At 45.3% G+C, this 25,000-nt stretch overlaps 64 non-coding genes and 5 pseudogenes across 64 annotated transcripts in view; all 69 read left to right on the top strand.

Moving 5' to 3' along the window:
* Positions 1-40: 40 nt before the first annotated feature.
* Positions 41-159, top strand: LOC141356200 (5S ribosomal RNA). Its single transcript, XR_012362659.1, has one exon. It is a non-coding gene; the product is annotated as a 5S ribosomal RNA (ribosomal RNA).
* A 141-nt stretch (positions 160-300) lies between these two features.
* LOC141356199 (5S ribosomal RNA) lies at positions 301-419 on the top strand. Its single transcript, XR_012362658.1, has one exon. It is a non-coding gene; the product is annotated as a 5S ribosomal RNA (ribosomal RNA).
* Positions 420-560: 141 nt separating this feature from the next.
* Positions 561-679, top strand: LOC141357653 (5S ribosomal RNA). The gene has a single exon (XR_012364140.1). It is a non-coding gene; the product is annotated as a 5S ribosomal RNA (ribosomal RNA).
* Positions 680-800: 121 nt separating this feature from the next.
* Positions 801-919, top strand: LOC141356198 (5S ribosomal RNA). The gene has a single exon (XR_012362657.1). It is a non-coding gene; the product is annotated as a 5S ribosomal RNA (ribosomal RNA).
* A 140-nt stretch (positions 920-1,059) lies between these two features.
* On the top strand, positions 1,060-1,178 carry LOC141353700 (5S ribosomal RNA; annotated as a pseudogene).
* A 141-nt stretch (positions 1,179-1,319) lies between these two features.
* Positions 1,320-1,438, top strand: LOC141356197 (5S ribosomal RNA). Its single transcript, XR_012362656.1, has one exon. It is a non-coding gene; the product is annotated as a 5S ribosomal RNA (ribosomal RNA).
* A 140-nt stretch (positions 1,439-1,578) lies between these two features.
* On the top strand, positions 1,579-1,697 carry LOC141356196 (5S ribosomal RNA). The gene has a single exon (XR_012362655.1). It is a non-coding gene; the product is annotated as a 5S ribosomal RNA (ribosomal RNA).
* A 141-nt stretch (positions 1,698-1,838) lies between these two features.
* Positions 1,839-1,957, top strand: LOC141356960 (5S ribosomal RNA). The gene has a single exon (XR_012363432.1). It is a non-coding gene; the product is annotated as a 5S ribosomal RNA (ribosomal RNA).
* Positions 1,958-2,098: 141 nt separating this feature from the next.
* LOC141356195 (5S ribosomal RNA) lies at positions 2,099-2,217 on the top strand. The gene has a single exon (XR_012362654.1). It is a non-coding gene; the product is annotated as a 5S ribosomal RNA (ribosomal RNA).
* Positions 2,218-2,358: 141 nt separating this feature from the next.
* LOC141356194 (5S ribosomal RNA) lies at positions 2,359-2,477 on the top strand. The gene has a single exon (XR_012362653.1). It is a non-coding gene; the product is annotated as a 5S ribosomal RNA (ribosomal RNA).
* A 129-nt stretch (positions 2,478-2,606) lies between these two features.
* On the top strand, positions 2,607-2,725 carry LOC141356193 (5S ribosomal RNA). The gene has a single exon (XR_012362652.1). It is a non-coding gene; the product is annotated as a 5S ribosomal RNA (ribosomal RNA).
* A 141-nt stretch (positions 2,726-2,866) lies between these two features.
* Positions 2,867-2,985, top strand: LOC141356192 (5S ribosomal RNA). Its single transcript, XR_012362651.1, has one exon. It is a non-coding gene; the product is annotated as a 5S ribosomal RNA (ribosomal RNA).
* A 141-nt stretch (positions 2,986-3,126) lies between these two features.
* LOC141357059 (5S ribosomal RNA) lies at positions 3,127-3,245 on the top strand. Its single transcript, XR_012363534.1, has one exon. It is a non-coding gene; the product is annotated as a 5S ribosomal RNA (ribosomal RNA).
* Positions 3,246-3,386: 141 nt separating this feature from the next.
* On the top strand, positions 3,387-3,505 carry LOC141356191 (5S ribosomal RNA). Its single transcript, XR_012362650.1, has one exon. It is a non-coding gene; the product is annotated as a 5S ribosomal RNA (ribosomal RNA).
* Positions 3,506-3,646: 141 nt separating this feature from the next.
* Positions 3,647-3,765, top strand: LOC141356190 (5S ribosomal RNA). The gene has a single exon (XR_012362649.1). It is a non-coding gene; the product is annotated as a 5S ribosomal RNA (ribosomal RNA).
* Positions 3,766-3,906: 141 nt separating this feature from the next.
* LOC141358154 (5S ribosomal RNA) lies at positions 3,907-4,025 on the top strand. Its single transcript, XR_012364642.1, has one exon. It is a non-coding gene; the product is annotated as a 5S ribosomal RNA (ribosomal RNA).
* A 129-nt stretch (positions 4,026-4,154) lies between these two features.
* LOC141356189 (5S ribosomal RNA) lies at positions 4,155-4,273 on the top strand. The gene has a single exon (XR_012362648.1). It is a non-coding gene; the product is annotated as a 5S ribosomal RNA (ribosomal RNA).
* Positions 4,274-4,414: 141 nt separating this feature from the next.
* LOC141356188 (5S ribosomal RNA) lies at positions 4,415-4,533 on the top strand. The gene has a single exon (XR_012362647.1). It is a non-coding gene; the product is annotated as a 5S ribosomal RNA (ribosomal RNA).
* A 141-nt stretch (positions 4,534-4,674) lies between these two features.
* On the top strand, positions 4,675-4,793 carry LOC141356187 (5S ribosomal RNA). The gene has a single exon (XR_012362646.1). It is a non-coding gene; the product is annotated as a 5S ribosomal RNA (ribosomal RNA).
* A 129-nt stretch (positions 4,794-4,922) lies between these two features.
* LOC141353689 (5S ribosomal RNA) lies at positions 4,923-5,041 on the top strand (annotated as a pseudogene).
* Positions 5,042-5,182: 141 nt separating this feature from the next.
* Positions 5,183-5,301, top strand: LOC141356186 (5S ribosomal RNA). Its single transcript, XR_012362645.1, has one exon. It is a non-coding gene; the product is annotated as a 5S ribosomal RNA (ribosomal RNA).
* Positions 5,302-5,442: 141 nt separating this feature from the next.
* On the top strand, positions 5,443-5,561 carry LOC141357058 (5S ribosomal RNA). Its single transcript, XR_012363533.1, has one exon. It is a non-coding gene; the product is annotated as a 5S ribosomal RNA (ribosomal RNA).
* Positions 5,562-5,702: 141 nt separating this feature from the next.
* On the top strand, positions 5,703-5,821 carry LOC141356185 (5S ribosomal RNA). The gene has a single exon (XR_012362644.1). It is a non-coding gene; the product is annotated as a 5S ribosomal RNA (ribosomal RNA).
* A 141-nt stretch (positions 5,822-5,962) lies between these two features.
* Positions 5,963-6,081, top strand: LOC141356184 (5S ribosomal RNA). The gene has a single exon (XR_012362643.1). It is a non-coding gene; the product is annotated as a 5S ribosomal RNA (ribosomal RNA).
* Positions 6,082-6,222: 141 nt separating this feature from the next.
* On the top strand, positions 6,223-6,341 carry LOC141358153 (5S ribosomal RNA). Its single transcript, XR_012364641.1, has one exon. It is a non-coding gene; the product is annotated as a 5S ribosomal RNA (ribosomal RNA).
* Positions 6,342-6,470: 129 nt separating this feature from the next.
* Positions 6,471-6,589, top strand: LOC141356183 (5S ribosomal RNA). Its single transcript, XR_012362642.1, has one exon. It is a non-coding gene; the product is annotated as a 5S ribosomal RNA (ribosomal RNA).
* Positions 6,590-6,730: 141 nt separating this feature from the next.
* LOC141356182 (5S ribosomal RNA) lies at positions 6,731-6,849 on the top strand. The gene has a single exon (XR_012362641.1). It is a non-coding gene; the product is annotated as a 5S ribosomal RNA (ribosomal RNA).
* Positions 6,850-6,990: 141 nt separating this feature from the next.
* LOC141356181 (5S ribosomal RNA) lies at positions 6,991-7,109 on the top strand. The gene has a single exon (XR_012362640.1). It is a non-coding gene; the product is annotated as a 5S ribosomal RNA (ribosomal RNA).
* Positions 7,110-7,251: 142 nt separating this feature from the next.
* On the top strand, positions 7,252-7,370 carry LOC141357652 (5S ribosomal RNA). The gene has a single exon (XR_012364139.1). It is a non-coding gene; the product is annotated as a 5S ribosomal RNA (ribosomal RNA).
* Positions 7,371-7,499: 129 nt separating this feature from the next.
* LOC141357914 (5S ribosomal RNA) lies at positions 7,500-7,618 on the top strand. Its single transcript, XR_012364403.1, has one exon. It is a non-coding gene; the product is annotated as a 5S ribosomal RNA (ribosomal RNA).
* Positions 7,619-7,759: 141 nt separating this feature from the next.
* On the top strand, positions 7,760-7,878 carry LOC141353698 (5S ribosomal RNA; annotated as a pseudogene).
* A 141-nt stretch (positions 7,879-8,019) lies between these two features.
* LOC141357322 (5S ribosomal RNA) lies at positions 8,020-8,138 on the top strand. The gene has a single exon (XR_012363809.1). It is a non-coding gene; the product is annotated as a 5S ribosomal RNA (ribosomal RNA).
* Positions 8,139-8,278: 140 nt separating this feature from the next.
* LOC141356180 (5S ribosomal RNA) lies at positions 8,279-8,397 on the top strand. The gene has a single exon (XR_012362639.1). It is a non-coding gene; the product is annotated as a 5S ribosomal RNA (ribosomal RNA).
* Positions 8,398-8,538: 141 nt separating this feature from the next.
* LOC141356959 (5S ribosomal RNA) lies at positions 8,539-8,657 on the top strand. The gene has a single exon (XR_012363431.1). It is a non-coding gene; the product is annotated as a 5S ribosomal RNA (ribosomal RNA).
* A 141-nt stretch (positions 8,658-8,798) lies between these two features.
* Positions 8,799-8,917, top strand: LOC141356179 (5S ribosomal RNA). Its single transcript, XR_012362638.1, has one exon. It is a non-coding gene; the product is annotated as a 5S ribosomal RNA (ribosomal RNA).
* Positions 8,918-9,058: 141 nt separating this feature from the next.
* On the top strand, positions 9,059-9,177 carry LOC141356178 (5S ribosomal RNA). Its single transcript, XR_012362637.1, has one exon. It is a non-coding gene; the product is annotated as a 5S ribosomal RNA (ribosomal RNA).
* A 141-nt stretch (positions 9,178-9,318) lies between these two features.
* On the top strand, positions 9,319-9,437 carry LOC141357819 (5S ribosomal RNA). Its single transcript, XR_012364306.1, has one exon. It is a non-coding gene; the product is annotated as a 5S ribosomal RNA (ribosomal RNA).
* Positions 9,438-16,997: 7,560 nt separating this feature from the next.
* On the top strand, positions 16,998-17,116 carry LOC129417560 (5S ribosomal RNA). The gene has a single exon (XR_012362636.1). It is a non-coding gene; the product is annotated as a 5S ribosomal RNA (ribosomal RNA).
* A 141-nt stretch (positions 17,117-17,257) lies between these two features.
* LOC129416523 (5S ribosomal RNA) lies at positions 17,258-17,376 on the top strand. Its single transcript, XR_008635415.2, has one exon. It is a non-coding gene; the product is annotated as a 5S ribosomal RNA (ribosomal RNA).
* Positions 17,377-17,517: 141 nt separating this feature from the next.
* Positions 17,518-17,636, top strand: LOC141356177 (5S ribosomal RNA). Its single transcript, XR_012362634.1, has one exon. It is a non-coding gene; the product is annotated as a 5S ribosomal RNA (ribosomal RNA).
* Positions 17,637-17,777: 141 nt separating this feature from the next.
* Positions 17,778-17,896, top strand: LOC129417365 (5S ribosomal RNA). Its single transcript, XR_012362633.1, has one exon. It is a non-coding gene; the product is annotated as a 5S ribosomal RNA (ribosomal RNA).
* Positions 17,897-18,037: 141 nt separating this feature from the next.
* LOC129419046 (5S ribosomal RNA) lies at positions 18,038-18,156 on the top strand (annotated as a pseudogene).
* Positions 18,157-18,285: 129 nt separating this feature from the next.
* LOC129419040 (5S ribosomal RNA) lies at positions 18,286-18,404 on the top strand. Its single transcript, XR_008636327.1, has one exon. It is a non-coding gene; the product is annotated as a 5S ribosomal RNA (ribosomal RNA).
* Positions 18,405-18,545: 141 nt separating this feature from the next.
* Positions 18,546-18,664, top strand: LOC141356176 (5S ribosomal RNA). Its single transcript, XR_012362632.1, has one exon. It is a non-coding gene; the product is annotated as a 5S ribosomal RNA (ribosomal RNA).
* A 141-nt stretch (positions 18,665-18,805) lies between these two features.
* LOC129419029 (5S ribosomal RNA) lies at positions 18,806-18,924 on the top strand. The gene has a single exon (XR_008636325.1). It is a non-coding gene; the product is annotated as a 5S ribosomal RNA (ribosomal RNA).
* A 141-nt stretch (positions 18,925-19,065) lies between these two features.
* On the top strand, positions 19,066-19,184 carry LOC129419026 (5S ribosomal RNA). The gene has a single exon (XR_008636324.1). It is a non-coding gene; the product is annotated as a 5S ribosomal RNA (ribosomal RNA).
* A 141-nt stretch (positions 19,185-19,325) lies between these two features.
* Positions 19,326-19,444, top strand: LOC129417446 (5S ribosomal RNA). Its single transcript, XR_012362631.1, has one exon. It is a non-coding gene; the product is annotated as a 5S ribosomal RNA (ribosomal RNA).
* Positions 19,445-19,585: 141 nt separating this feature from the next.
* Positions 19,586-19,704, top strand: LOC129419012 (5S ribosomal RNA). The gene has a single exon (XR_008636318.1). It is a non-coding gene; the product is annotated as a 5S ribosomal RNA (ribosomal RNA).
* A 129-nt stretch (positions 19,705-19,833) lies between these two features.
* On the top strand, positions 19,834-19,952 carry LOC129419005 (5S ribosomal RNA). Its single transcript, XR_008636315.1, has one exon. It is a non-coding gene; the product is annotated as a 5S ribosomal RNA (ribosomal RNA).
* A 141-nt stretch (positions 19,953-20,093) lies between these two features.
* Positions 20,094-20,212, top strand: LOC129417034 (5S ribosomal RNA). The gene has a single exon (XR_012362629.1). It is a non-coding gene; the product is annotated as a 5S ribosomal RNA (ribosomal RNA).
* A 141-nt stretch (positions 20,213-20,353) lies between these two features.
* On the top strand, positions 20,354-20,472 carry LOC129417156 (5S ribosomal RNA). The gene has a single exon (XR_012362628.1). It is a non-coding gene; the product is annotated as a 5S ribosomal RNA (ribosomal RNA).
* A 141-nt stretch (positions 20,473-20,613) lies between these two features.
* On the top strand, positions 20,614-20,732 carry LOC129417516 (5S ribosomal RNA). Its single transcript, XR_012363681.1, has one exon. It is a non-coding gene; the product is annotated as a 5S ribosomal RNA (ribosomal RNA).
* A 129-nt stretch (positions 20,733-20,861) lies between these two features.
* On the top strand, positions 20,862-20,980 carry LOC129417323 (5S ribosomal RNA; annotated as a pseudogene).
* Positions 20,981-21,109: 129 nt separating this feature from the next.
* On the top strand, positions 21,110-21,228 carry LOC129416946 (5S ribosomal RNA). Its single transcript, XR_012362627.1, has one exon. It is a non-coding gene; the product is annotated as a 5S ribosomal RNA (ribosomal RNA).
* Positions 21,229-21,369: 141 nt separating this feature from the next.
* On the top strand, positions 21,370-21,488 carry LOC129417199 (5S ribosomal RNA). The gene has a single exon (XR_012364784.1). It is a non-coding gene; the product is annotated as a 5S ribosomal RNA (ribosomal RNA).
* Positions 21,489-21,629: 141 nt separating this feature from the next.
* LOC129417057 (5S ribosomal RNA) lies at positions 21,630-21,748 on the top strand. Its single transcript, XR_012362626.1, has one exon. It is a non-coding gene; the product is annotated as a 5S ribosomal RNA (ribosomal RNA).
* A 140-nt stretch (positions 21,749-21,888) lies between these two features.
* On the top strand, positions 21,889-22,007 carry LOC129419001 (5S ribosomal RNA). Its single transcript, XR_008636314.1, has one exon. It is a non-coding gene; the product is annotated as a 5S ribosomal RNA (ribosomal RNA).
* A 141-nt stretch (positions 22,008-22,148) lies between these two features.
* On the top strand, positions 22,149-22,267 carry LOC141356174 (5S ribosomal RNA). Its single transcript, XR_012362625.1, has one exon. It is a non-coding gene; the product is annotated as a 5S ribosomal RNA (ribosomal RNA).
* A 141-nt stretch (positions 22,268-22,408) lies between these two features.
* On the top strand, positions 22,409-22,527 carry LOC141356173 (5S ribosomal RNA). Its single transcript, XR_012362624.1, has one exon. It is a non-coding gene; the product is annotated as a 5S ribosomal RNA (ribosomal RNA).
* A 141-nt stretch (positions 22,528-22,668) lies between these two features.
* LOC141356172 (5S ribosomal RNA) lies at positions 22,669-22,787 on the top strand. Its single transcript, XR_012362623.1, has one exon. It is a non-coding gene; the product is annotated as a 5S ribosomal RNA (ribosomal RNA).
* Positions 22,788-22,916: 129 nt separating this feature from the next.
* LOC129418991 (5S ribosomal RNA) lies at positions 22,917-23,035 on the top strand. Its single transcript, XR_008636303.1, has one exon. It is a non-coding gene; the product is annotated as a 5S ribosomal RNA (ribosomal RNA).
* A 141-nt stretch (positions 23,036-23,176) lies between these two features.
* On the top strand, positions 23,177-23,295 carry LOC141356171 (5S ribosomal RNA). The gene has a single exon (XR_012362622.1). It is a non-coding gene; the product is annotated as a 5S ribosomal RNA (ribosomal RNA).
* A 141-nt stretch (positions 23,296-23,436) lies between these two features.
* Positions 23,437-23,555, top strand: LOC129417194 (5S ribosomal RNA). Its single transcript, XR_012362621.1, has one exon. It is a non-coding gene; the product is annotated as a 5S ribosomal RNA (ribosomal RNA).
* A 141-nt stretch (positions 23,556-23,696) lies between these two features.
* Positions 23,697-23,815, top strand: LOC141356170 (5S ribosomal RNA). The gene has a single exon (XR_012362620.1). It is a non-coding gene; the product is annotated as a 5S ribosomal RNA (ribosomal RNA).
* Positions 23,816-23,944: 129 nt separating this feature from the next.
* Positions 23,945-24,063, top strand: LOC141358425 (5S ribosomal RNA). Its single transcript, XR_012364920.1, has one exon. It is a non-coding gene; the product is annotated as a 5S ribosomal RNA (ribosomal RNA).
* A 141-nt stretch (positions 24,064-24,204) lies between these two features.
* LOC129417219 (5S ribosomal RNA) lies at positions 24,205-24,323 on the top strand. Its single transcript, XR_012362619.1, has one exon. It is a non-coding gene; the product is annotated as a 5S ribosomal RNA (ribosomal RNA).
* Positions 24,324-24,452: 129 nt separating this feature from the next.
* Positions 24,453-24,571, top strand: LOC129417400 (5S ribosomal RNA). The gene has a single exon (XR_012362618.1). It is a non-coding gene; the product is annotated as a 5S ribosomal RNA (ribosomal RNA).
* Positions 24,572-24,712: 141 nt separating this feature from the next.
* LOC141356169 (5S ribosomal RNA) lies at positions 24,713-24,831 on the top strand. The gene has a single exon (XR_012362617.1). It is a non-coding gene; the product is annotated as a 5S ribosomal RNA (ribosomal RNA).
* Positions 24,832-24,972: 141 nt separating this feature from the next.
* Positions 24,973-25,000, top strand: part of LOC129417538 (5S ribosomal RNA) — a 119-nt gene continuing 91 nt past the window's right edge. The window contains exon 1 of the ribosomal RNA XR_012362615.1: positions 24,973-25,000. This exon is cut by the window's right edge and continues 91 nt beyond it. This is a non-coding gene — a ribosomal RNA (5S ribosomal RNA).

The raw sequence follows: 25,000 nt of genomic DNA, 5'->3' as shown, positions 1-25,000 counted from the left end.
ACATTAGTCTTGAAGTGGCTCTCGAATCGAGTCAGCGCTCGCTTACGGCCACACCACCCTGAGCACGCCCGCTCTCGTCTGATCTCGGAAGCCAAGCAGGGTCGGGCCTGGTTAGTACTTGGATGGGAGACCGCCTGGGAATACCAGGTGCTGTAAGCATTTAATTCTTTATTTAATTAATTATTTAATTATTTATTCATATAATTTTTTTCCAGAAATGCATCCTTTCTGTAAGCGTTCGCCGATGGCATGGCGTTGCCACATTAGTCTTGAAGTGGCTCTCGAATCGAGTCAGCGCTCGCTTACGGCCACACCACCCTGAGCACGCCCGCTCTCGTCTGATCTCGGAAGCCAAGCAGGGTCGGGCCTGGTTAGTACTTGGATGGGAGACCGCCTGGGAATACCAGGTGCTGTAAGCATTTAATTCTTTATTTAATTAATTATTTAATTATTTATTCATATAATTTTTTTCCAGAAATGCATCCTTTCTGTAAGCGTTCGCCGATGGCATGGCGTTGCCACATTAGTCTTGAAGTGGCTCTCGAATCGAGTCTGCGCTCGCTTACGGCCACACCACCCTGAGCACGCCCGCTCTCGTCTGATCTCGGAAGCCAAGCAGGGTCGGGCCTGTTTAGTACTTGGATGGGAGACCGCCTGGGAATACCAGGTGCTGTAAGCATTTAATTAATTATTTATTCATATAATTTTTTTCCAGAAATGCATCCTTTCTGTAAGCGTTCGCTGATGGCATGGCGTTGCCACATTAGTCTTGAAGTGGCTCTCGAATCGAGTCAGCACTCGCTTACGGCCACACCACCCTGAGCACGCCCGCTCTCGTCTGATCTCGGAAGCCAAGCAGGGTCGGGCCTGGTTAGTACTTGGATGGGAGACCGCCTGGGAATACCAGGTGCTGTAAGCATTTAATTCTTTATTTAATTAATTATTTAATTATTTATTCATATAATTTTTTCCAGAAATGCATCCTTTCTGTAAGCGTTCGCCGATGGCATGGCGTTGCCACATTAGTCTTGAAGTGGCTCTCGAATCGAGTCAGCGCTCGCTTACGGCCACACCACCCTGAGCACGCCCGCTCTCGTCTGATCTCGGAAGCCAAGCAGGGTCGGGTCTGGTTAGTACTTGGATGGGAGACCGCCTGGGAATACCAGGTGCTGTATGCATTTAATTCTTTATTTAATTAATTATTTAATTATTTATTCATATAATTTTTTTCCAGAAATGCATCCTTTCTGTAAGCGTTCGCCGATGGCATGGCGTTGCCACATTAGTCTTGAAGTGGCTCTCGAATCGAGTCAGCGCTCGCTTACGGCCACACCACCCTGAGCACGCCCGCTCTCGTCTGATCTCGGAAGCCAAGCAGGGTCGGGCCTGGTTAGTACTTGGATGGGAGACCGCCTGGGAATACCAGGTGCTGTAAGCATTTAATTCTTTTTTAATTAATTATTTAATTATTTATTCATATAATTTTTTTCCAGAAATGCATCCTTTCTGTAAGCGTTCGCCGATGGCATGGCGTTGCCACATTAGTCTTGAAGTGGCTCTCGAATCGAGTCAGCGCTCGCTTACGGCCACACCACCCTGAGCACGCCCGCTCTCGTCTGATCTCGGAAGCCAAGCAGGGTCGGGCCTGGTTAGTACTTGGATGGGAGACCGCCTGGGAATACCAGGTGCTGTAAGCATTTAATTCTTTATTTAATTAATTATTTAATTATTTATTCATATGATTTTTTTCCAGAAATGCATCCTTTCTGTAAGCGTTCGCCGATGGCATGGCGTTGCCACATTAGTCTTGAAGTGGCTCTCGAATCGAGTCAGCGCTCGCTTACGGCCACACCGCCCTGAGCACGCCCGCTCTCGTCTGATCTCGGAAGCCAAGCAGGGTCGGGCCTGGTTAGTACTTGGATGGGAGACCGCCTGGGAATACCAGGTGCTGTAAGCATTTAATTCTTTATTTAATTAATTATTTAATTATTTATTCATATAATTTTTTTCCAGAAATGCATCCTTTCTGTAAGCGTTCGCCGATGGCATGGCGTTGCCACATTAGTCTTGAAGTGGCTCTCGAATCGAGTCAGCGCTCGCTTACGGCCACACCACCCTGAGCACGCCCGCTCTCGTCTGATCTCGGAAGCCAAGCAGGGTCGGGCCTGGTTAGTACTTGGATGGGAGACCGCCTGGGAATACCAGGTGCTGTAAGCATTAAATTCTTTATTTAATTAATTATTTAATTATTTATTCATATAATTTTTTTCCAGAAATGCATCCTTTCTGTAAGCGTTCGCCGATGGCATGGCGTTGCCACATTAGTCTTGAAGTGGCTCTCGAATCGAGTCAGCGCTCGCTTACGGCCACACCACCCTGAGCACGCCCGCTCTCGTCTGATCTCGGAAGCCAAGCAGGGTCGGGCCTGGTTAGTACTTGGATGGGAGACCGCCTGGGAATACCAGGTGCTGTAAGCATTTAATTAATTATTTATTTATTTATTCATATAATTTTTTTCCAGAAATGCATCCTTTCTGTAAGCGTTCGCCGATGGCATGGCGTTGCCACATTAGTCTTGAAGTGGCTCTCGAATCGAGTCAGCGCTCGCTTACGGCCACACCACCCTGAGCACGCCCGCTCTCGTCTGATCTCGGAAGCCAAGCAGGGTCGGGCCTGGTTAGTACTTGGATGGGAGACCGCCTGGGAATACCAGGTGCTGTAAGCATTTAATTCTTTATTTAATTAATTATTTAATTATTTATTCATATAATTTTTTTCCAGAAATGCATCCTTTCTGTAAGCGTTCGCCGATGGCATGGCGTTGCCACATTAGTCTTGAAGTGGCTCTCGAATCGAGTCAGCGCTCGCTTACGGCCACACCACCCTGAGCACGCCCGCTCTCGTCTGATCTCGGAAGCCAAGCAGGGTCGGGCCTGGTTAGTACTTGGATGGGAGACCGCCTGGGAATACCAGGTGCTGTAAGCATTTAATTCTTTATTTAATTAATTATTTAATTATTTATTCATATAATTTTTTTCCAGAAATGCATCCTTTCTGTAAGCGTTCGCCGATGGCATGGCGTTGCCACATTAGTCTTGAAGTGGCTCTCGAATCGAGTCAGCGCTTGCTTACGGCCACACCACCCTGAGCACGCCCGCTCTCGTCTGATCTCGGAAGCCAAGCAGGGTCGGGCCTGGTTAGTACTTGGATGGGAGACCGCCTGGGAATACCAGGTGCTGTAAGCGTTTGATTCTTTATTTAATTAATTATTTAATTATTTATTCATATAATTTTTTTCCAGAAATGCATTCTTTCTGTAAGCGTTCGCCGATGGCATGGCGTTGCCACATTAGTCTTGAAGTGGCTCTCGAATCGAGTCAGCGCTCGCTTACGGCCACACCACCCTGAGCACGCCCGCTCTCGTCTGATCTCGGAAGCCAAGCAGGGTCGGGCCTGGTTAGTACTTGGATGGGAGACCGCCTGGGAATACCAGGTGCTGTAAGCATTTAATTCTTTATTTAATTAATTATTTAATTATTTATTCATATAATTTTTTTCCAGAAATGCATCCTTTCTGTAAGCGTTCGCCGATGGCATGGCGTTGCCACATTAGTCTTGAAGTGGCTCTCGAATCGAGTCAGCGCTCGCTTACGGCCACACCACCCTGAGCACGCCCGCTCTCGTCTGATCTCGGAAGCCAAGCAGGGTCGGGCCTGGTTAGTACTTGGATGGGAGACCGCCTGGGAATACCAGGTGCTGTAAGCATTTAATTCTTTATTTAATTAATTATTTAATTATTTATTCATATAATTTTTTTCCAGAAATGCATCCTTTCTGTAAGCGTTCGCCGATGGCATGGCGTTGCCACATTAGTCTTGAAGTGGCTCTCGAATCGAGTCAGCGCTCGCTCACGGCCACACCACCCTGAGCACGCCCGCTCTCGTCTGATCTCGGAAGCCAAGCAGGGTCGGGCCTGGTTAGTACTTGGATGGGAGACCGCCTGGGAATACCAGGTGCTGTAAGCATTTAATTAATTATTTATTTATTTATTCATATAATTTTTTTCCAGAAATGCATCCTTTCTGTAAGCGTTCGCCGATGGCATGGCGTTGCCACATTAGTCTTGAAGTGGCTCTCGAATCGAGTCAGCGCTCGCTTACGGCCACACCACCCTGAGCACGCCCGCTCTCGTCTGATCTCGGAAGCCAAGCAGGGTCGGGCCTGGTTAGTACTTGGATGGGAGACCGCCTGGGAATACCAGGTGCTGTAAGCATTTAATTCTTTATTTAATTAATTATTTAATTATTTATTCATATAATTTTTTTCCAGAAATGCATCCTTTCTGTAAGCGTTCGCCGATGGCATGGCGTTGCCACATTAGTCTTGAAGTGGCTCTCGAATCGAGTCAGCGCTCGCTTACGGCCACACCACCCTGAGCACGCCCGCTCTCGTCTGATCTCGGAAGCCAAGCAGGGTCGGGCCTGGTTAGTACTTGGATGGGAGACCGCCTGGGAATACCAGGTGCTGTAAGCATTTAATTCTTTATTTAATTAATTATTTAATTATTTATTCATATAATTTTTTTCCAGAAATGCATCCTTTCTGTAAGCGTTCGCCGATGGCATGGCGTTGCCACATTAGTCTTGAAGTGGCTCTCGAATCGAGTCAGCGCTCGCTTACGGCCACACCACCCTGAGCACGCCCGCTCTCGTCTGATCTCGGAAGCCAAGCAGGGTCGGGCCTGGTTAGTACTTGGATGGGAGACCGCCTGGGAATACCAGGTGCTGTAAGCATTTAATTAATTATTTATTTATTTATTCATATAATTTTTTTCCAGAAATGCATCCTTTCTGTAAGCGTTCGCCGATGGCATGGCGTTGCCACATTAGTCTTGAAGTGGCTCTCGAATCGAGTCAGCGCTCGCTTACGGCCACACCACCCTGAGCACGCCCGCTCTCGTCTGATCTCGGAAGCCAAGCAGGGTCGGGCCTGGTTAGTACTTGGATTGGAGACCGCCTGGGAATACCAGGTGCTGTAAGCATTTAATTCTTTATTTAATTAATTATTTAATTATTTATTCATATAATTTTTTTCCAGAAATGCATCCTTTCTGTAAGCGTTCGCCGATGGCATGGCGTTGCCACATTAGTCTTGAAGTGGCTCTCGAATCGAGTCAGCGCTCGCTTACGGCCACACCACCCTGAGCACGCCCGCTCTCGTCTGATCTCGGAAGCCAAGCAGGGTCGGGCCTGGTTAGTACTTGGATGGGAGACCGCCTGGGAATACCAGGTGCTGTAAGCATTTAATTCTTTATTTAATTAATTATTTAATTATTTATTCATATAATTTTTTTCCAGAAATGCATCCTTTCTGTAAGCGTTCGCCGATGGCATGGCGTTGCCACATTAGTCTTGAAGTGGCTCTCGAATCGAGTCAGCGCTTGCTTACGGCCACACCACCCTGAGCACGCCCGCTCTCGTCTGATCTCGGAAGCCAAGCAGGGTCGGGCCTGGTTAGTACTTGGATGGGAGACCGCCTGGGAATACCAGGTGCTGTAAGCGTTTGATTCTTTATTTAATTAATTATTTAATTATTTATTCATATAATTTTTTTCCAGAAATGCATTCTTTCTGTAAGCGTTCGCCGATGGCATGGCGTTGCCACATTAGTCTTGAAGTGGCTCTCGAATCGAGTCAGCGCTCGCTTACGGCCACACCACCCTGAGCACGCCCGCTCTCGTCTGATCTCGGAAGCCAAGCAGGGTCGGGCCTGGTTAGTACTTGGATGGGAGACCGCCTGGGAATACCAGGTGCTGTAAGCATTTAATTCTTTATTTAATTAATTATTTAATTATTTATTCATATAATTTTTTTCCAGAAATGCATCCTTTCTGTAAGCGTTCGCCGATGGCATGGCGTTGCCACATTAGTCTTGAAGTGGCTCTCGAATCGAGTCAGCGCTCGCTTACGGCCACACCACCCTGAGCACGCCCGCTCTCGTCTGATCTCGGAAGCCAAGCAGGGTCGGGCCTGGTTAGTACTTGGATGGGAGACCGCCTGGGAATACCAGGTGCTGTAAGCATTTAATTCTTTATTTAATTAATTATTTAATTATTTATTCATATAATTTTTTTCCAGAAATGCATCCTTTCTGTAAGCGTTCGCCGATGGCATGGCGTTGCCACATTAGTCTTGAAGTGGCTCTCGAATCGAGTCAGCGCTCGCTCACGGCCACACCACCCTGAGCACGCCCGCTCTCGTCTGATCTCGGAAGCCAAGCAGGGTCGGGCCTGGTTAGTACTTGGATGGGAGACCGCCTGGGAATACCAGGTGCTGTAAGCATTTAATTAATTATTTATTTATTTATTCATATAATTTTTTTCCAGAAATGCATCCTTTCTGTAAGCGTTCGCCGATGGCATGGCGTTGCCACATTAGTCTTGAAGTGGCTCTCGAATCGAGTCAGCGCTCGCTTACGGCCACACCACCCTGAGCACGCCCGCTCTCGTCTGATCTCGGAAGCCAAGCAGGGTCGGGCCTGGTTAGTACTTGGATGGGAGACCGCCTGGGAATACCAGGTGCTGTAAGCATTTAATTCTTTATTTAATTAATTATTTAATTATTTATTCATATAATTTTTTTCCAGAAATGCATCCTTTCTGTAAGCGTTCGCCGATGGCATGGCGTTGCCACATTAGTCTTGAAGTGGCTCTCGAATCGAGTCAGCGCTCGCTTACGGCCACACCACCCTGAGCACGCCCGCTCTCGTCTGATCTCGGAAGCCAAGCAGGGTCGGGCCTGGTTAGTACTTGGATGGGAGACCGCCTGGGAATACCAGGTGCTGTAAGCATTTAATTCTTTATTTAATTAATTATTTAATTATTTATTCATATAATTTTTTTCCAGAAATGCATCCTTTCTGTAAGCGTTCGCCGATGGCATGGCGTTGCCACATTAGTCTTGAAGTGGCTCTCGAATCGAGTCAGCGCTCGCTTACGGCCACACCACCCTGAGCACGCCCGCTCTCGTCTGATCTCGGAAGCCAAGCAGGGTCGGGCCTGGTTAGTACTTGGATGGGAGACCGCCTGGGAATACCAGGTGCTGTAAGCATTTAATTCTTTATTTAATTAATTATTTAATTATTTATTCATATATTTTTTTTTCCAGAAATGCATCCTTTCTGTAAGCGTTCGCCGATGGCATGGCGTTGCCACATTAGTCTTGAAGTGGCTCTCGAATCGAGTCTGCGCTCGCTTACGGCCACACCACCCTGAGCACGCCCGCTCTCGTCTGATCTCGGAAGCCAAGCAGGGTCGGGCCTGTTTAGTACTTGGATGGGAGACCGCCTGGGAATACCAGGTGCTGTAAGCATTTAATTAATTATTTAATTATTTATTCATATAATTTTTTTCCAGAAATGCATCCTTTCTGTAAGCGTTCGCTGATGGCATGGCGTTGCCACATTAGTCTTGAAGTGGCTCTCGAATCGAGTCAGCACTCGCTTACGGCCACACCACCCTGAGCACGCCCGCTCTCGTCTGATCTCGGAAGCCAAGCAGGGTCGGGCCTGGTTAGTACTTGGATGGGAGATCGCCTGGGAATACCAGGTGCTGTAAGCATTTAATTCTTTATTTAATTAATTATTTAATTATTTATTCATATAATTTTTTTCCAGAAATGCATCCTTTCTGTAAGCGTTCGCCGATGGCATGGCGTTGCCACATTAGTCTTGAAGTGGCTCTCGAATCGAGTCAGCGCTCGCTTACGGCCACACCACCCTGAGCACGCCCGCTCTCGTCTGATCTCGGAAGCCAAGCAGGGTCGGGTCTGGTTAGTACTTGGATGGGAGACCGCCTGGGAATACCAGGTGCTGTATGCATTTAATTCTTTATTTAATTAATTATTTAATTATTTATTCATATAATTTTTTTCCAGAAATGCATCCTTTCTGTAAGCGTTCGCCGATGGCATGGCGTTGCCACATTAGTCTTGAAGTGGCTCTCGAATCGAGTCAGCGCTCGCTTACGGCCACACCACCCTGAGCACGCCCGCTCTCGTCTGATCTCGGAAGCCAAACAGGGTCGGGCCTGGTTAGTACTTGGATGGGAGACCGCCTGGGAATACCAGGTGCTGTAAGCATTTAATTCTTTTTTAATTAATTATTTAATTATTTATTCATATAATTTTTTTCCAGAAATGCATCCTTTCTGTAAGCGTTCGCCGATGGCATGGCGTTGCCACATTAGTCTTGAAGTGGCTCTCGAATCGAGTCAGCGCTCGCTTACGGCCACACCACCCTGAGCACGCCCGCTCTCGTCTGATCTCGGAAGCCAAGCAGGGTCGGGCCTGGTTAGTACTTGGATGGGAGACCGCCTGGGAATACCAGGTGCTGTAAGCATTTAATTCTTTATTTAATTAATTATTTAATTATTTATTCATATGATTTTTTTCCAGAAATGCATCCTTTCTGTAAGCGTTCGCCGATGGCATGGCGTTGCCACATTAGTCTTGAAGTGGCTCTCGAATCGAGTCAGCGCTCGCTTACGGCCACACCGCCCTGAGCACGCCCGCTCTCGTCTGATCTCGGAAGCCAAGCAGGGTCGGGCCTGGTTAGTACTTGGATGGGAGACCGCCTGGGAATACCAGGTGCTGTAAGCATTTAATTCTTTATTTAATTAATTATTTAATTATTTATTCATATAATTTTTTTCCAGAAATGCATCCTTTCTGTAAGCGTTCGCCGATGGCATGGCGTTGCCACATTAGTCTTGAAGTGGCTCTCGAATCGAGTCAGCGCTCGCTTACGGCCACACCACCCTGAGCACGCCCGCTCTCGTCTGATCTCGGAAGCCAAGCAGGGTCGGGCCTGGTTAGTACTTGGATGGGAGACCGCCTGGGAATACCAGGTGCTGTAAGCATTAAATTCTTTATTTAATTAATTATTTAATTATTTATTCATATGATTTTTTTCCAGAAATGCATCCTTTCTGTAAGCGTTCGCCGATGGCATGGCGTTGCCACATTAGTCTTGAAGTGGCTCTCGAATCGAGTCAGCGCTCGCTTACGGCCACACCACCCTGAGCACGCCCGCTCTCGTCTGATCTCGGAAGCCAAGCAGGGTCGGGCCTGGTTAGTACTTGGATGGGAGACCGCCTGGGAATACCAGGTGCTGTAAGCATTTAATTCTTTATTTAATTAATTATTTAATTATTTATTCATATAATTTTTTTCCAGAAATGCATCCTTTCTGTAAGCGTTCGCCGATGGCATGGCGTTGCCACATTAGTCTTGAAGTGGCTCTCGAATCGAGTCAGCGCTCGCTTACGGCCACACCACCCTGAGCATGCCCGCTCTCGTCTGATCTCGGAAGCCAAGCAGGGTCGGGCCTGGTTAGTACTTGGATGGGAGACCGCCTGGGAATACCAGGTGCTGTAAGCGTTTGATTCTTTATTTAATTAATTATTTAATTATTGTAATGGATAAATTATCCACTTTGGTGGCTGAACAAAAAAAAGGCTTGACGCTCACTGTCCAAAAAATTCAATTTTCCACAGCATAATTTTGCAGAACTGAAGGATTATTTATTAAATGAAAGTAACTCCATACAAAATGAAAAACTCAAAATCGTAAATAACTAAAGGATTGCAAAGATAACTTGTAGATTGTATTTCTCATGGAGTCAGGATTTGAGGTCAAAGACTGTCACTTCCTGTTCTGGCCACACCCTCAGGTGGAGTCACAGTCCTTTATCTCCAGAGGCCTTGCATCACCAGCTTCAACCCCTAGATGGTGTCAAACTCAAAAAATAGCTCACATGAGATATTAAATTAAGTACAACCTAAATTAATCCTATTTTAGCTCCTACACATCCGGCCCCTAAATGTTTTAAACATAACATTAAACATTTACATACATTTACAAAAGGAGCTAATTAATCTAAATAATCAAATAACAAATAAAAAAGAAATTATATACTTTCCATTTATTTGAGCTCTAGTGATTTTCTTCCTCCAATATTAAGCACAGCTTTGTGATTGGTCGCTCCATAACACTTGTCTTTGTCTGTAGTTTGACTGACCGGACCATTCCATCAGAATCAGGTTTTGTTTCAAGAATTCTTGCAAGCGGCCATGACGATCGTGGAGAGGTAGGGTCAACGACCAACACAATATCTCCAACCTTGAGATTGGTCCTGATTTTAGACCATTTCTGTCTTTCTTGCATTAGTGTTAAGTATTCTTGTGTCCACCTTCTCCAAAACAGGTCTGCCAAATATTGCACTTGTTTCCACCGGCGCCTAGTATATGAGTCAGATTTGGAAAACTTGCCGGGGGGTAGAACTGGTTGCGACCTTTGCAGGAGAATATGGTTAGGGGTAAGAGCCTCCAGGTCAAAAGGGTCAGAGGATGCAGTGGTGATTGGGCGGTTGTTAAGAATAGCCTCAACTTCACAGAGCAATGTTTGAAGACCTTCATCGTCTACTACTTGTTGATGTAAGAGAGAATTTAAGATCCACCTTGTAGACCTGATAAGCCTTTCCCAAACGGCCCCATGGTGAGACGCCCCTGGTGGGTTAAAACTCCAGTCGATTCCCCTTTGAAGCATGGCACTTTGAATCTTATTGCTGTTCAGATTGGTGAAAGCCTTTTTAAGCTCTCTACATGCACCTACGAGATTGGTACCATTGTCAGACCAGACACGTTTTACTTGGCCCCTTCTACATATGAATCGTCTCAATGCATGAATACAGGAGTCAGTGTCCAAAGAGCTGGCCATTTCAAGATGAACAGCTCTGCATGACATACATGTAAAGAGTACGCCATATCTTTTGACAAAACTTCTTCCTCTTTTTGTTTCTATTGGGCCAAAATAGTCCATTCCCACATTTGTGAATGGTGGGAGATCTGATTGAGTTCTTTCTTTGGGCAGATTGGCCATCTTTTGTTCCTCAGTTTTGCCTTTTAAGCGTCTGCATGTCACACACTTTGAAATTATTTGTCTTGCTGCAGTGTTGCCACTAATGATCCAGTATTTCTTACGCAACTGAGCAAGAATATAATTTCTTCCACAATGTCCATATCTTTCATGAATGTGGCGAAGTAATAGATAGGAGGTGTGAGATTGTTTTGGAAGAATGATGGGATGCTTCATGTTTTCTGACATAGTTGCCCTTGACAGTCGTCCTCCTACTCGAAGTAATCCATCTTTTATCACAGGGTCTAGTTTGTAGAGGGAACTCCTTCTTTTAACATTATGTAGAGTAACCTTTAACTTTTCAAATTCATTTGGGAAAGCTTGTCTTTGAGTATAGGATACCACTGCTTTCTCTGCTCTCCCAAGATCACTCGTAGATATGAACTGACCACTAAGTGTTGATTTGAAAACATGCAGCTGGGAAGCCAGTTTGTGATGGCTAGAACGAGTGCTGACCTTAGTGGAAAGTTCATTCCTTTTAGCAGCAAGAGCTAACAGATTGTCTCCAAGTTTTTGGTACCATGCAACAGCTTTAAGCAATCTGGTCCAATCAGAGTAGTAAGACAGAAGCTTTTGAGTAGGACTCGGTTCACTTTGAGTAACTACATTACACACAATGGTTTGACTTTTAACCTCTGGGTCATCCTGTCTTAGGGACTCTTGTTTAAACCCCTCACTTGGCCAATTAACTTCTGATTGCCAGAGGAATTCAGGGCCACAAATCCATCTTTTACGTTCCAAAAACACTGGTACATTCAGCCCTCTAGATGCATCATCTGCTGGGTTGTCCTTACCAGAGACATACCTCCATTGCTGGATGCTGGTGTTTTCTCTTATGAACGATACTCTATTGGCAACATAAGTGTGGAATCTTACACTGTCATTGGCAATGTATTTTAACACTGCCTGACTATCTGTCCAGAACATTGACTTTTTCAGTGGGAGCTGTACTTCTGACTGAAGCATCTTGTCAATCTTAACAGACAACACAGCAGCTGCTAACTCAAGTCGTGGAATAGTCAACTGCTTTAAAGGGGCAACTCTTGCCTTTCCAATCATGAAAGCTACGTGAATGTTACCTTGCTCATTGATCATTCTGATGTAGCTTACGGTTCCGTATCCAAGTTCGCTGACGTCAGCAAAATGATGCAACTGAAAGGACTGCGGCTTACCAAATCCATTGGGTTTTCTACATCGTGGAACACTGAAGGCTGCCAGCTTAGGGAGGTCATGAATCCAACTTAGCCATTGCTTAGACTGAGACGTAGTTATTGGCTTATCCCATCCATAACCTTCTTTGCACAATTGCTGTAAAAACTGTTTGGCTGGAAGAGTTAGGGGTGCCAAAATTCCGAGAGGATCAAAGATGGAACTCACCATGGAGAGAATACCTCTACGGGTATGGGGCTTTTCTTTAAGTGGAATGGTAAATCTAAAGGTGTCATCATCTACATTCCATTGGAGTCCTAAGGCATGGTCGACTGGTAACTTGTCTTTATCTAAATCCAAGGAACTTATGTTCTTTCCTCTTTGGTCCTCCTCAATGGCAGACAAGACGGTTCTACTATTACTCATCCATTTGATGAGTTGAAATCCCCCCAAGCTGCACAATTCCACCAAGTCTGATCTCAGTTGCATTGCTTCTGGTTCTGTGGGCAAAGACACTAGGCAATCATCAACGTAAAAATTATGCATTACTGTGTTGACTACTTGTGGTCTAAAATGACCATTGTCTTCTGCTGTTCTTCGCAAGGCAAAGCTAGCACAGCTTGGGGAAGAGACCGCTCCAAATAGGTGTACTAACATACGGTGATCTACTGGATTTTGCTCAATGTCCCCTTCTGGCCACCACAAGAAGCGTAAAAAGTTCACATTTGCTTTTGAGACTCTTACCTGGTGGAACATAGATTTAATGTCCGCCATCATTGCAATGGGCTCTTGACAGAACCTAAGCAGAACTCCGATCAGTGAGTTGGTAAGATCAGGCCCTTGCAATAGTTCCGTGTTCAAGGACACACCTTGATATGTTGCACCACAGTCAAACACAACTCTTAGTGTATTCTTTTTAGGGTGGTAGACTGCATGATGTGGAATATACCAGATTTGCCCTTCCACTTGTTCTACCTCTTCCTGTGGGACCACCTCAGCATATCCTTTATCTATCATGTCGCTGAGAAAGAATGTGTACTCTTTATGGAATGAATCATTTCTCTTAAACTTCCTTTTTAGACTCAGGAGACGTTGCATGGCCATGTGACGATTGTTGGGCATTAGCACATTATCTTTCCTAAATGGCAAGTTAAGTGAGTAGTGTCCATCCAATAGCGAAATTGACTTATTTGCAATTTCAAGAAACTTCTTGTCATCAAATGACATTTCACGTTTTTCCTCTGAGGCCTTTTCATTAAAGTCATGATTGTATTGACGAATCAGCAACTTTTCCAAATTTGCTACAGAGATTCGATTTATGGTAGCAGACAGACAGTGGTCACGACTTGCACTGGACTCCCCTCCTCTTAAGGGTCCATTGACTACCCATCCTACTAAGGTCTTGACTGCGTATGGGCCCTCACCTTGACTATTTATGATCTCCCATGGCTCAATGACCTTTGAGGCATTAGTTCCTATTAGTAGTTCAATGTTGCCATCAATTTCAGGGATATCAACTTTTTGTAGGTATGGCCATCTAGCAAGATCCTTTTTTGTGGGTATGTTTTCCATGGTGACTGGCATCTCCTTTTGTGTGAATACATCAGGCAACTGAATGAAATTGTTTTTGTCTAACCCAGAAATCTCTAACCCTGTGATTACATAAGTTGGCATGGACTTCTCCTGACTCAATGTCTTTAACAAGATGTTCGTTCTTTTACCTTTGATGTTCAACTGAGACATCAGACGTTCAGTACAGAAGGTAGCAGAACTTCCAGGATCAATGAAAGCATAGACTGGGATAATCTTGTCACCCTTAACAGCTTTAACTCTTACCGGAATCACTGAAAGGACATTATCCTGTATACCGGCCCCAATATGCCCACAAGCTGGCCGCATAACAGCAGAAGAGTTCACAGTTTCTTTTGTGTCAATCTTCTTTTCTTGCCGTACCTTTTGATCTGTTGGCTCAATGTGAAGGACACTTGGGTGTTGTTTAGAACAGGATGTACAAGTGAGTCTCTTCCTGCAGAATTTACTGAGGTGACCTTGATGTAAGCAACCAAAACAGATTCCCTTGGTTTTGAGGAAGTCTATTTTATCCCTGTGTTTCTTTTTCTTGAATAGCTTGCACTGCTCTAATGTGTGTTCACTGCTGCTACACAAATGACATAGGACTTTCAAATGGTTGACATTGGAGGACTGCTGAGTGGACTGACAAGTGGGAGTAGAGACACTAGTTGCAAAGGTACTTCCACCAGACTTAGGCTTAACTTTCATTGGAAATTTGTCTTTAGCTCTGCTTGTGGGTTTATCTTGAATATCTCCAAACACTGGGTCTGAAGCCACTTTTACTTGCTTCTCAATGAATAGGACAAGATCTTTAAATTGAGGTCTAATGTTATGGTTTTCTTGAAATTCCCACACATATGATCTCCAACCTTCCCTCAGTTTGTAAGGCAGTTTCATGACCAATATTTTCATGTTGGATGACAGGTTGATTTCATGCGAGTAATTCATGTCCTCCATTGCATTACAACAACTCCTTAAGAATACTGCATAGGCTTGCAGTGATTTGAAATCCTCAGGTCTAATCAAAGGCCATTCTAATGCTTTCTTCATATAGGCAGAACACATATTGAATTCATCTCCAAAGTGTTTCTGTAGTAAATCTCTTGCTCTACCATAACCCTTATCTGGGGTCATATGGAGACAGCTCCTTACCAGATCTTTGGGAAAGCCACTGGTATATTGATCAAGAAAGTAGAGCCGATCAGCACTGTTATCCGTTTTTTGCTCAATACCATACTCAAAGGCTCTTATGAATGGTCTGTACTTCAAAATATCACCATCGAAAGTTGGAATATCTCTCTGCGGCAGACTTGACAGCTGATGCTGCTTCACTAGAAGGGATGTTATGTCATTTTGGCATTGCAGGATATTTGCTAAACTGTTCAAATTTATATCAGAACTCATACTTGTCCTGCTACTCTTACTACTCTCTGAAGATTGTACGGACACATTAGATGTATTGGATGAGTTTGTCTGTGCATGGAGGCTAACTGGACCAGGCACTTGAACTCTTTGTTCTTCTTTCTGGCTGCATTGTGGCTTTCTGCCTGCTGTGGGATAGGACTGGGTTGAATGTCCTTAGGTCGAACACTTGGGGTATGCACAATAGAAAGGGCTTTCTCCAAAGAAAGGAATTCACACTCTGAAACATAACTTTTTGATGACAAGTCAGCAGGATAGGTATTTGTATTAGCATCAAAGATTGGGCCTTCACTTGGCTCCATCACATCGTGAGGTTTAGCTGTTAGGTCTGCTGCTGCGGCAGCTCCGTGATATTTACCCGCAGACATCAATACTGCAAGTTTGGCTGATGATGCTTCTAGCTGTGCTTTCAGCTCCAAAACTTCACGTTTCTTCTTTATGGCTTGCCTCTCCTTGTTTAGTGCTTCCTCTCTATCCTCCAAGTCATGTTTTTCTCTGAGAGCGGCCACCTTGGCTAAAATAGCCGCTCTTTCTGCTTCCACCTGTAAACTTGCAGATGCAACTGAGAATGTTTTTGATCTGGATTTACAACTGGATACCTGAGAGATGCTGTCCTTTGGGGCAATTTCAATCTCCTGATTTTCCACAGTTTTAGATACTCCAGACAGCCATTCAGAAACAGAAGAGAGAAAATTGTTAATGTCTGCCATTTTAGGTTTAAACCATTCAGTTTCATCTTGCCTTGCTTCCTCTTCCGACAACAACTCTTGATATGTTTCATGAAGAGATTTAAAATCATTCAATAGAGACACAAATTTATTCAAATTTTCTTTCACTTCTTGTACACATGAAGCATCTTCCATAAGTTCAAGCATTATGTTTTTTCTCTTAGTTAAGTGTGCAAGCTTTCCTTTTCTAGCATTTCGAAGCTTAGACACATGACCATTAACTTCTAGATCCATAACAGTACTTGAGAGGTCACCCTTGACTTTCTCTTCATCAAACTCATTAGCTGTAGCTTCCATACTTGCTACTTGCTATGGCACATGAAATATGCATGGAAGTGTGATGATTCCCATTAAACTGATATCAAATCATCTGATAATCCACTCTTCCTATAGCAGACTTCCAACACTTTGCATGGTTTCCAAATCAGCTCATTTCATTAACAGATTTTCATAACATCTGAAATCCTGTTCTAGTTCATCTTCTATTATTTCAAGGATTTGACTCAAGAAATGCATAGAGCTGTACATACCATGCGGTCCAAACAAACAGTCCATGCCATGTGCTCATCAATATCCATGCGCCTCACTTCTTCCAATACAAGCACACTTTTTCTCTTCAGCTTGTAGAAAGGAGTCTTTGACTTTTGTAATGGATAAATTATCCACTTTGGTGGCTGAACAAAAAAAAGGCTTGACGCTCACTGTCCAAAAAATTCAATTTTCCACAGCATAATTTTGCAGAACTGAAGGATTATTTATTAAATGAAAGTAACTCCATACAAAATGAAAAACTCAAAATCGTAAATAACTAAAGGATTGCAAAGATAACTTGTAGATTGTATTTCTCATGGAGTCAGGATTTGAGGTCAAAGACTGTCACTTCCTGTTCTGGCCACACCCTCAGGTGGAGTCACAGTCCTTTATCTCCAGAGGCCTTGCATCACCAGCTTCAACCCCTAGATGGTGTCAAACTCAAAAAATAGCTCACATGAGATATTAAATTAAGTACAACCTAAATTAATCCTATTTTAGCTCCTACAATTATTTATTCATATAATTTTTTTCCAGAAATGCATTCTTTCTGTAAGCGTTCGCCGATGGCATGGCGTTGCCACATTAGTCTTGAAGTGGCTCTCGAATCGAGTCAGCGCTCGCTTACGGCCACACCACCCTGAGCACGCCCGCTCTCGTCTGATCTCGGAAGCCAAGCAGGGTCGGGCCTGGTTAGTACTTGGATGGGAGACCGCCTGGGAATACCAGGTGCTGTAAGCATTTAATTCTTTATTTAATTAATTATTTAATTATTTATTCATATAATTTTTTTCCAGAAATGCATCCTTTCTGTAAGCGTTCGCCGATGGCATGGCGTTGCCACATTAGTCTTGAAGTGGCTCTCGAATCGAGTCAGCGCTCGTTTACGGCCACACCACCCTGAGCACGCCCGCTCTCGTCTGATCTCGGAAGCCAAGCAGGGTCGGGCCTGGTTAGTACTTGGATGGGAGACCGCCTGGGAATACCAGGTGCTGTAAGCATTTAATTCTTTATTTAATTAATTATTTAATTATTTATTCATATAATTTTTTTCCAGAAATGCATCCTTTCTGTAAGCGTTCGCCGATGGCATGGCGTTGCCACATTAGTCTTGAAGTGGCTCTCGAATCGAGTCAGCGCTCGCTTACGGCCACACCACCCTGAGCACGCCCGCTCTCGTCTGATCTCGGAAGCCAAGCAGGGTCGGGCCTGGTTAGTACTTGGATGGGAGACCGCCTGGGAATACCAGGTGCTGTAAGCATTTAATTCTTTATTTAATTAATTATTTAATTATTTGTTCATATAATTTTTTTCCAGAAATGCATCCTTTCTGTAAGCGTTCGCCGATGGCATGGCGTTGCCACATTAGTCTTGAAGTGGCTCTCGAATCGAGTCAGCGCTCGCTTACGGCCACACCACCCTGAGCACGCCCGCTCTCGTCTGATCTCGGAAGCCAAGCAGGGTCGGGCCTGGTTAGTACTTGGATGGGAGACCGCCTGGGAATACCAGGTGCTGTAAGCATTTAATTCTTTATTTAATTAATTATTTAATTATTTATTCATATAATTTTTTTCCAGAAATGCATCCTTTCTGTAAGCGTTCGCCGATGGCATGGCGTTGCCACATTAGTCTTGAAGTGGCTCTCGAATCGAGTCAGCGTTCGCTTACGGCCACACCACCCTGAGCACGCCCGCTCTCGTCTGATCTCGGAAGCCAAGCAAGGTCGGGCCTGTTTAGTACTTGGATGGGAGACCGCCTGGGAATACCAGGTGCTGTAAGCATTTAATTAATTATTTAATTATTTATTCATATAATTTTTTTCCAGAAATGCATCCTTTCTGTAAGCGTTCGCTGATGGCATGGCGTTGCCACATTAGTCTTGAAGTGGCTCTCGAATCGAGTCAGCGCTCGCTTACGGCCACACCACCCTGAGCACGCCCGCTCTCGTCTGATCTCGGAAGCCAAGCAGGGTCGGGCCTGGTTAGTACTTGGATGGGAGACCGCCTGGGAATACCAGGTGCTGTAAGCATTTAATTCTTTATTTAATTAATTATTTAATTATTTATTCATATAATTTTTTTCCAGAAATGCATCCTTTCTGTAAGCGTTCGCCGATGGCATGGCGTTGCCACATTAGTCTTGAAGTGGCTCTCGAATCGAGTCAGCGCTCGCTTACGGCCACACCACCCTGAGCACGCCCGCTCTCGTCTGATCTCGGAAGCCAAGCAGGGTCGGGCCTGGTTAGTACTTGGATGGGAGACCGCCTGGGAATACCAGGTGCTGTAAGCATTTAATTCTTTATTTAATTAATTATTTAATTATTTATTCATATAATTTTTTTCCAGAAATGCATCCTTTCTGTAAGCGTTCGCCGATGGCATGGCGTTGCCACATTAGTCTTGAAGTGGCTCTCGAATCGAGTCAGCGCTCGCTTACGGCCACACCACCCTGAGCACGCCCGCTCTCGTCTGATCTCGGAAGCCAAGCAGGGTCGGGCCTGGTTAGTACTTGGATGGGAGACCGCCTGGGAATACCAGGTGCTGTAAGCATTTAATTCTTTATTTAATTAATTATTTCATTATTTATTCATATAATTTTTTTCCAGAAATGCATCCTTTCTGTAAGCGTTCGCCGATGGCATGGCGTTGCCACATTAGTCTTGAAGTGGCTCTCGAATCGAGTCAGCGCTCGCTTACGGCCACACCACCCTGAGCACGCCCGCTCTCGTCTGATCTCGGAAGCCAAGCAGGGTCGGGCCTGGTTAGTACTTGGATGGGAGACCGCCTGGGAATACCAGGTGCTGTAAGCATTTAATTCTTTATTTAATTAATTATTTAATTATTTGTTCATATAATTTTTTTCCAGAAATGCATCCTTTCTGTAAGCGTTCGCCGATGGCATGGCGTTGCCACATTAGTCTTGAAGTGGCTCTCGAATCGAGTCAGCGCTCGCTTACGGCCACACCACCCTGAGCACGCCCGCTCTCGTCTGATCTCGGAAGCCAAGCAGGGTCGGGCCTGGTTAGTACTTGGATGGGAGACCGCCTGGGAATACCAGGTGCTGTAAGCATTTAATTCTTTATTTAATTAATTATTTAATTATTTATTCATATAATTTTTTTCCAGAAATGCATCCTTTCTGTAAGCGTTCGCCGATGGCATGGCGTTGCCACATTAGTCTTGAAGTGGCTCTCAAATCGAGTCAGCGTTCGCTTACGGCCACACCACCCTGAGCACGCCCGCTCTCGTCTGATCTCGGAAGCCAAGCAGGGTCGGGCCTGGTTAGTACTTGGATGGGAGACCGCCTGGGAATACCAGGTGCTGTAAGCATTTAATTAATTATTTAATTATTTATTCATATAATTTTTTTCCAGAAATGCATCCTTTCTGTAAGCGTTCGCCGATGGCATGGCGTTGCCACATTAGTCTTGAAGTGGCTCTCGAATCGAGTCAGCGCTCGCTTACGGCCACACCACCCTGAGCACGCCCGCTCTCGTCTGATCTCGGAAGCCAAGCAGGGTCGGGCCTGGTTAGTACTTGGATGGGAGACCGCCTGGGAATACCAGGTGCTGTAAGCATTTAATTCTTTATTTAATTAATTATTTAATTATTTATTCATATAATTTTTTTCCAGAAATGCATCCTTTCTGTAAGCGTTCGCCGATGGCATGGCGTTGCCACATTAGTCTTGAAGTGGCTCTCGAATCGAGTCAGCGCTCGCTTACGGCCACACCACCCTGAGCACGCCCGCTCTCGTCTGATCTCGGAAGCCAAGCAGGGTCGGGCCTGGTTAGTACTTGGATGGGAGACCGCCTGGGAATACCAGGTGCTGTAAGCATTTAATTCTTTATTTAATTAATTATTTAATTATTTATTTATATAATTTTTTTCCAGAAATGCATCCTTTCTGTAAGCGTTCGCCGATGGCATGGCGTTGCCACATTAGTCTTGAAGTGGCTCTCGAATCGAGTCAGCGCTCGCTTACGGCCACACCACCCTGAGCACGCCCGCTCTCGTCTGATCTCGGAAGCCAAGCAGGGTCGGGCCTGGTTAGTACTTGGATGGGAGACCGCCTGGGAATACCAGGTGCTGTAAGCATTTAATTCTTTATTTAATTAATTATTTAATTATTTATTCATATAATTTTTTTCCAGAAATGCATCCTTTCTGTAAGCGTTCGCCGATGGCATGGTGTTGCCACATTAGTCTTGAAGTGGCTCTCGAATCGAGTCAGCGCTCGCTTACGGCCACACCACCCTGAGCACGCCCGCTCTCGTCTGATCTCGGAAGCCAAGCAGGGTCGGGCCTGGTTAGTACTTCGATGGGAGACCGCCTGGGAATACCAGGTGCTGTAAGCATTTAATTAATTATTTAATTATTTATTCATATAATTTTTTTCCAGAAATGCATCCTTTCTGTAAGCGTTCGCCGATGGCATGCCGTTGCCACATTAGTCTTGAAGTGGCTCTCGAATCGAGCCAGCGCTCGCTTACGGCCACACCACCCTGAGCACGCACGCTCTCGTCTGATCTCGGAAGCCAAGCAAGGTCGGGCCTGTTTAGTACTTGGATGGGAGACCGCCTGGGAATACCAGGTGCTGTAAGCATTTAATTAATTATTTAATTATTTATTCATATAATTTTTTTCCAGAAATGCATCCTTTCTGTAAGCGTTCGCTGATGGCATGGCGTTGCCACATTAGTCTTGAAGTGGCTCTCGAATCGAGTCAGCGCTCGCTTACGGCCACACCACCCTGAGCACGCCCGCTCTCGTCTGATCTCGGAAGCCAAGCAGGGTCGGGCCTGGTTAGTACTTGGATGGGAGACCGCCTGGGAATACCAGGTGCTGTAAGCATTTAATTCTTTATTTAATTAATTATTTAATTATTTATTCATATAATTTTTTTCCAGAAATGCATCCTTTCTGTAAGCGTTCGCCGATGGCATGGCGTTGCCACATTAGTCTTGAAGTGGCTCTCGAATCGAGTCAGCGCTCGCTTACGGCCACACCACCCTCAGCACGCCCGCTCTCGTCTGATCTCGGAAGCCAAGCAGGGTCGGGCCTGGTTAGTACTTGGATGGGAGACCGCCTGGGAATACCAGGTGCTGTAAGCATTTAATTCTTTATTTAATTAATTATTTAATTATTTATTCATATAATTTTTTTCCAGAAATGCATCCTTTCTGTAAGCGTTCGCCGATGGCATGGCGTTGCCACATTAGTCTTGAAGTGGCTCTCGAATCGAGTCAGCGCTCGCTTACGGCCACACCACCCTGAGCACGCCCGCTCTCGTCTGATCTCGGAAGCCAAGCAGGGTCGGGCCTGGTTAGTACTTGGATGGGAGACCGCCTGGGAATACCAGGTGCTGTAAGCATTTAATTCTTTTTTAATTAATTATTTAATTATTTATTCATATAATTTTTTTCCAGAAATGCATCCTTTCTGTAAGCGTTCGCCGATGGCATGGCGTTGCCACATTAGTCTTGAAGTGGCTCTCGAATCGAGTCAGCGCTCGCTTACGGCCACACCACCCTGAGCACGCCCGCTCTCGTCTGATCTCGGAAGCCAAGCAGGGTCGGGCCTGGTTAGTACTTGGATGGGAGACCGCCTGGGAATACCAGGTGCTGTAAGCATTTAATTCTTTATTTAATTAATTATTTAATTATTTATTCATATAATTTTTTTCCAGAAATGCATCCTTTCTGTAAGCGTTCGCCGATGGCATGGCGTTGCCACATTAGTCTTGAAGTGGCTCTCGAATCGAGTCAGCGCTCGCTTACGGCCACACCACCCTGAGCACGCCCGCTCTCGTCTGATCTCGGAAGCCAAGCAGGGTCGGGCCTGGTTAGTACTTGGATGGGAGACCGCCTGGGAATACCAGGTGCTGTAAGCATTTAATTCTTTATTTAATTAATTATTTAATTATTTATTCATATAATTTTTTTCCAGAAATGCATCCTTTCTTTAAGCGTTCGCCGATGTCATGGCGTTGCCACATTAGTCTTGAAGTGGCTCTCGAATCGAGTCAGCGCTCGCTTACGGCCACACCACCCTGAGCACGCCCGCTCTCGTCTGATCTCGGAAGCCAAGCAGGGTCGGGCCTGGTTAGTACTTGGATGGGAGACCGCCTGGGAATACCAGGTGCTGTAAGCATTAAATTCTTTATTTAATTAATTATTTAATTATTTATTCATATAATTTTTTTCCAGAAATGCATCCTTTCTGTAAGCGTTCGCCGATGGCATGGCGTTGCCACATTAGTCTTAATGTGGCTCTCGAATCGAATCATCGCTCGCTTACGGCCACACCACCCTGAGCACGCCCGCTCTCGTCTGATCTCGGAAGCCAAGCAGGGTCGGGCCTGGTTAGTACTTGGATGGGAGACCGCCTGGGAATACCAGGTGCTGTAAGCATTTAATTAATTATTTATTTATTTATTCATATAATTTTTTTCCAGAAATGCATCCTTTCTGTAAGCGTTCGCCGATGGCATGGCGTTGCCACATTAGTCTTGAAGTGGCTCTCGAATCGAGTCAGCGCTCGCTTACGGCCACACCACCCTGAGCACGCCCGCTCTCGTCTGATCTCGGAAGCCAAGCAGGGTCGGGCCTGGTTAGTACTTGGATGGGAGACCGCCTGGGAATACCAGGTGCTGTAAGCATTTAATTCTTTATTTAATTAATTATTTAATTATTTATTCATATAATTTTTTTCCAGAAATGCATCCTTTCTGTAAGCGTTCGCCGATGGCATGGCGTTGCCACATTAGTCTTGAAGTGGCTCTCGAATCGAGTCAGCGCTCGCTTACGGCCACACCACCCTGAGCACGCCCGCTCTCGTCTGATCTCGGAAGCCAAGCAGGGTCGGGCCTGGTTAGTACTTGGATGGGAGACCGCCTGGGAATACCAGGTGCTGTAAGCATTTAATTCTTTATTTAATTAATTATTTAATTATTTATTTATATAATTTTTTTCCAGAAATGCATCCTTTCTGTAAGCGTTCGCCGATGGCATGGCGTTGCCACATTAGTCTTGAAGTGGCTCTCGAATCGAGTCAGCGCTCGCTTACGGCCACACCACCCTGAGCACGCCCGCTCTCGTCTGATCTCGGAAGCCAAGCAGGGTCGGGCCTGGTTAGTACTTGGATGGGAGACCGCCTGGGAATACCAGGTGCTGTAAGCATTTAATTCTTTATTTAATTAATTATTTAATTATTTATTCATATAATTTTTTTCCAGAAATGCATCCTTTCTGTAAGCGTTCGCCGATGGCATGGTGTTGCCACATTAGTCTTGAAGTGGCTCTCGAATCGAGTCAGCGCTCGCTTACGGCCACACCACCCTGAGCACGCCCGCTCTCGTCTGATCTCGGAAGCCAAGCAGGGTCGGGCCTGGTTAGTACTTGGATGGGAGACCGCCTGGGAATACCAGGTGCTGTAAGCATTTAATTAATTATTTAATTATTTATTCATATAATTTTTTTCCAGAAATGCATCCTTTCTGTAAGCGTTCGCCGATGGCATGCCGTTGCCACATTAGTCTTGAAGTGGCTCTCGAATCGAGCCAGCGCTCGCTTACGGCCACACCACCCTGAGCACGCACGCTCTCGTCTGATCTCGGAAGCCAAGCAGGGTCGGGCCTGGTTAGTACTTGGATGGGAGACCGCCTGGGAATACCAGGTGCTGTAAGCATTTAATTCTTTATTTAATTAATTATTTAATTATTTATTCATATAATTTTTTTCCAGAAATGCATCCTTTCTGTAAGCGTTCGCCGATGGCATGGTGTTGCCACATTAGTCTTGAAGTGGCTCTCGAATCGAGTCAGCGCTCGCTTACGGCCACACCACCCTGAGCACGCCCGCTCTCGTCTGATCTCGGAAGCCAAGCAGGGTCGGGCCTGGTTAGTACTTGGATGGGAGACCGCCTGGGAATACCAGGTGCTGTAAGCATTTAATTAATTATTTAATTATTTATTCATATAATTTTTTTCCAGAAATGCATCCTTTCTGTAAGCGTTCGCCGATGGCATGCCGTTGCCACATTAGTCTTGAAGTGGCTCTCGAATCGAGCCAGCGCTCGCTTACGGCCACACCACCCTGAGCACGCCCGCTCTCGTCTGATCTCGGAAGCCAAGCAGGGTCGGGCCTGGTTAGTACTTGGATGGGAGACCGCCTGGGAATACCAGGTGCTGTAAGCATTTAATTCTTTATTTAATTAATTATTTAATTATTTATTCATATAATTTTTTTCCAGAAATGCATCCTTTCTGTAAGCGTTCGCCGAAGGCATGGCGTTGCCACATTAGTCTTGAAGTGGCTCTCGAATCGAGTCAGCGCTCGCTTACGGCCACACCACCCTGAGCACGCCCGCTCTCGTCTGATCTCGGAAGCCAAGCAGGGTCGGGCCTGGTTAGTACTTGGATGGGAGACCGCCTGGGAATACCAGGTGCTGTAAGCATTTAATTCTTTATTTAATTAATTATTTAATTATTTATTCATATAATTTTTTTCCAGAAATGCATCCTTTCTGTAAGCGTTCGCCGATGGCATGGCGTTGCCACATTAGTCTTGAAGTGGCTCTCGAATCGAGTCAGCGCTCGCTTACGGCCACACCACCCTGAGCACGC

The sequence above is a fragment of the Misgurnus anguillicaudatus genome, chromosome 21 (genome assembly GCF_027580225.2).
Source record: "Misgurnus anguillicaudatus chromosome 21, ASM2758022v2, whole genome shotgun sequence".
In the NCBI taxonomy this organism is placed as follows: Eukaryota; Metazoa; Chordata; class Actinopteri; order Cypriniformes; family Cobitidae; genus Misgurnus; species Misgurnus anguillicaudatus.
Note: the sequence above shows the minus strand (reverse complement) of the source record. Positions and strands in the feature narration are given on the sequence as shown.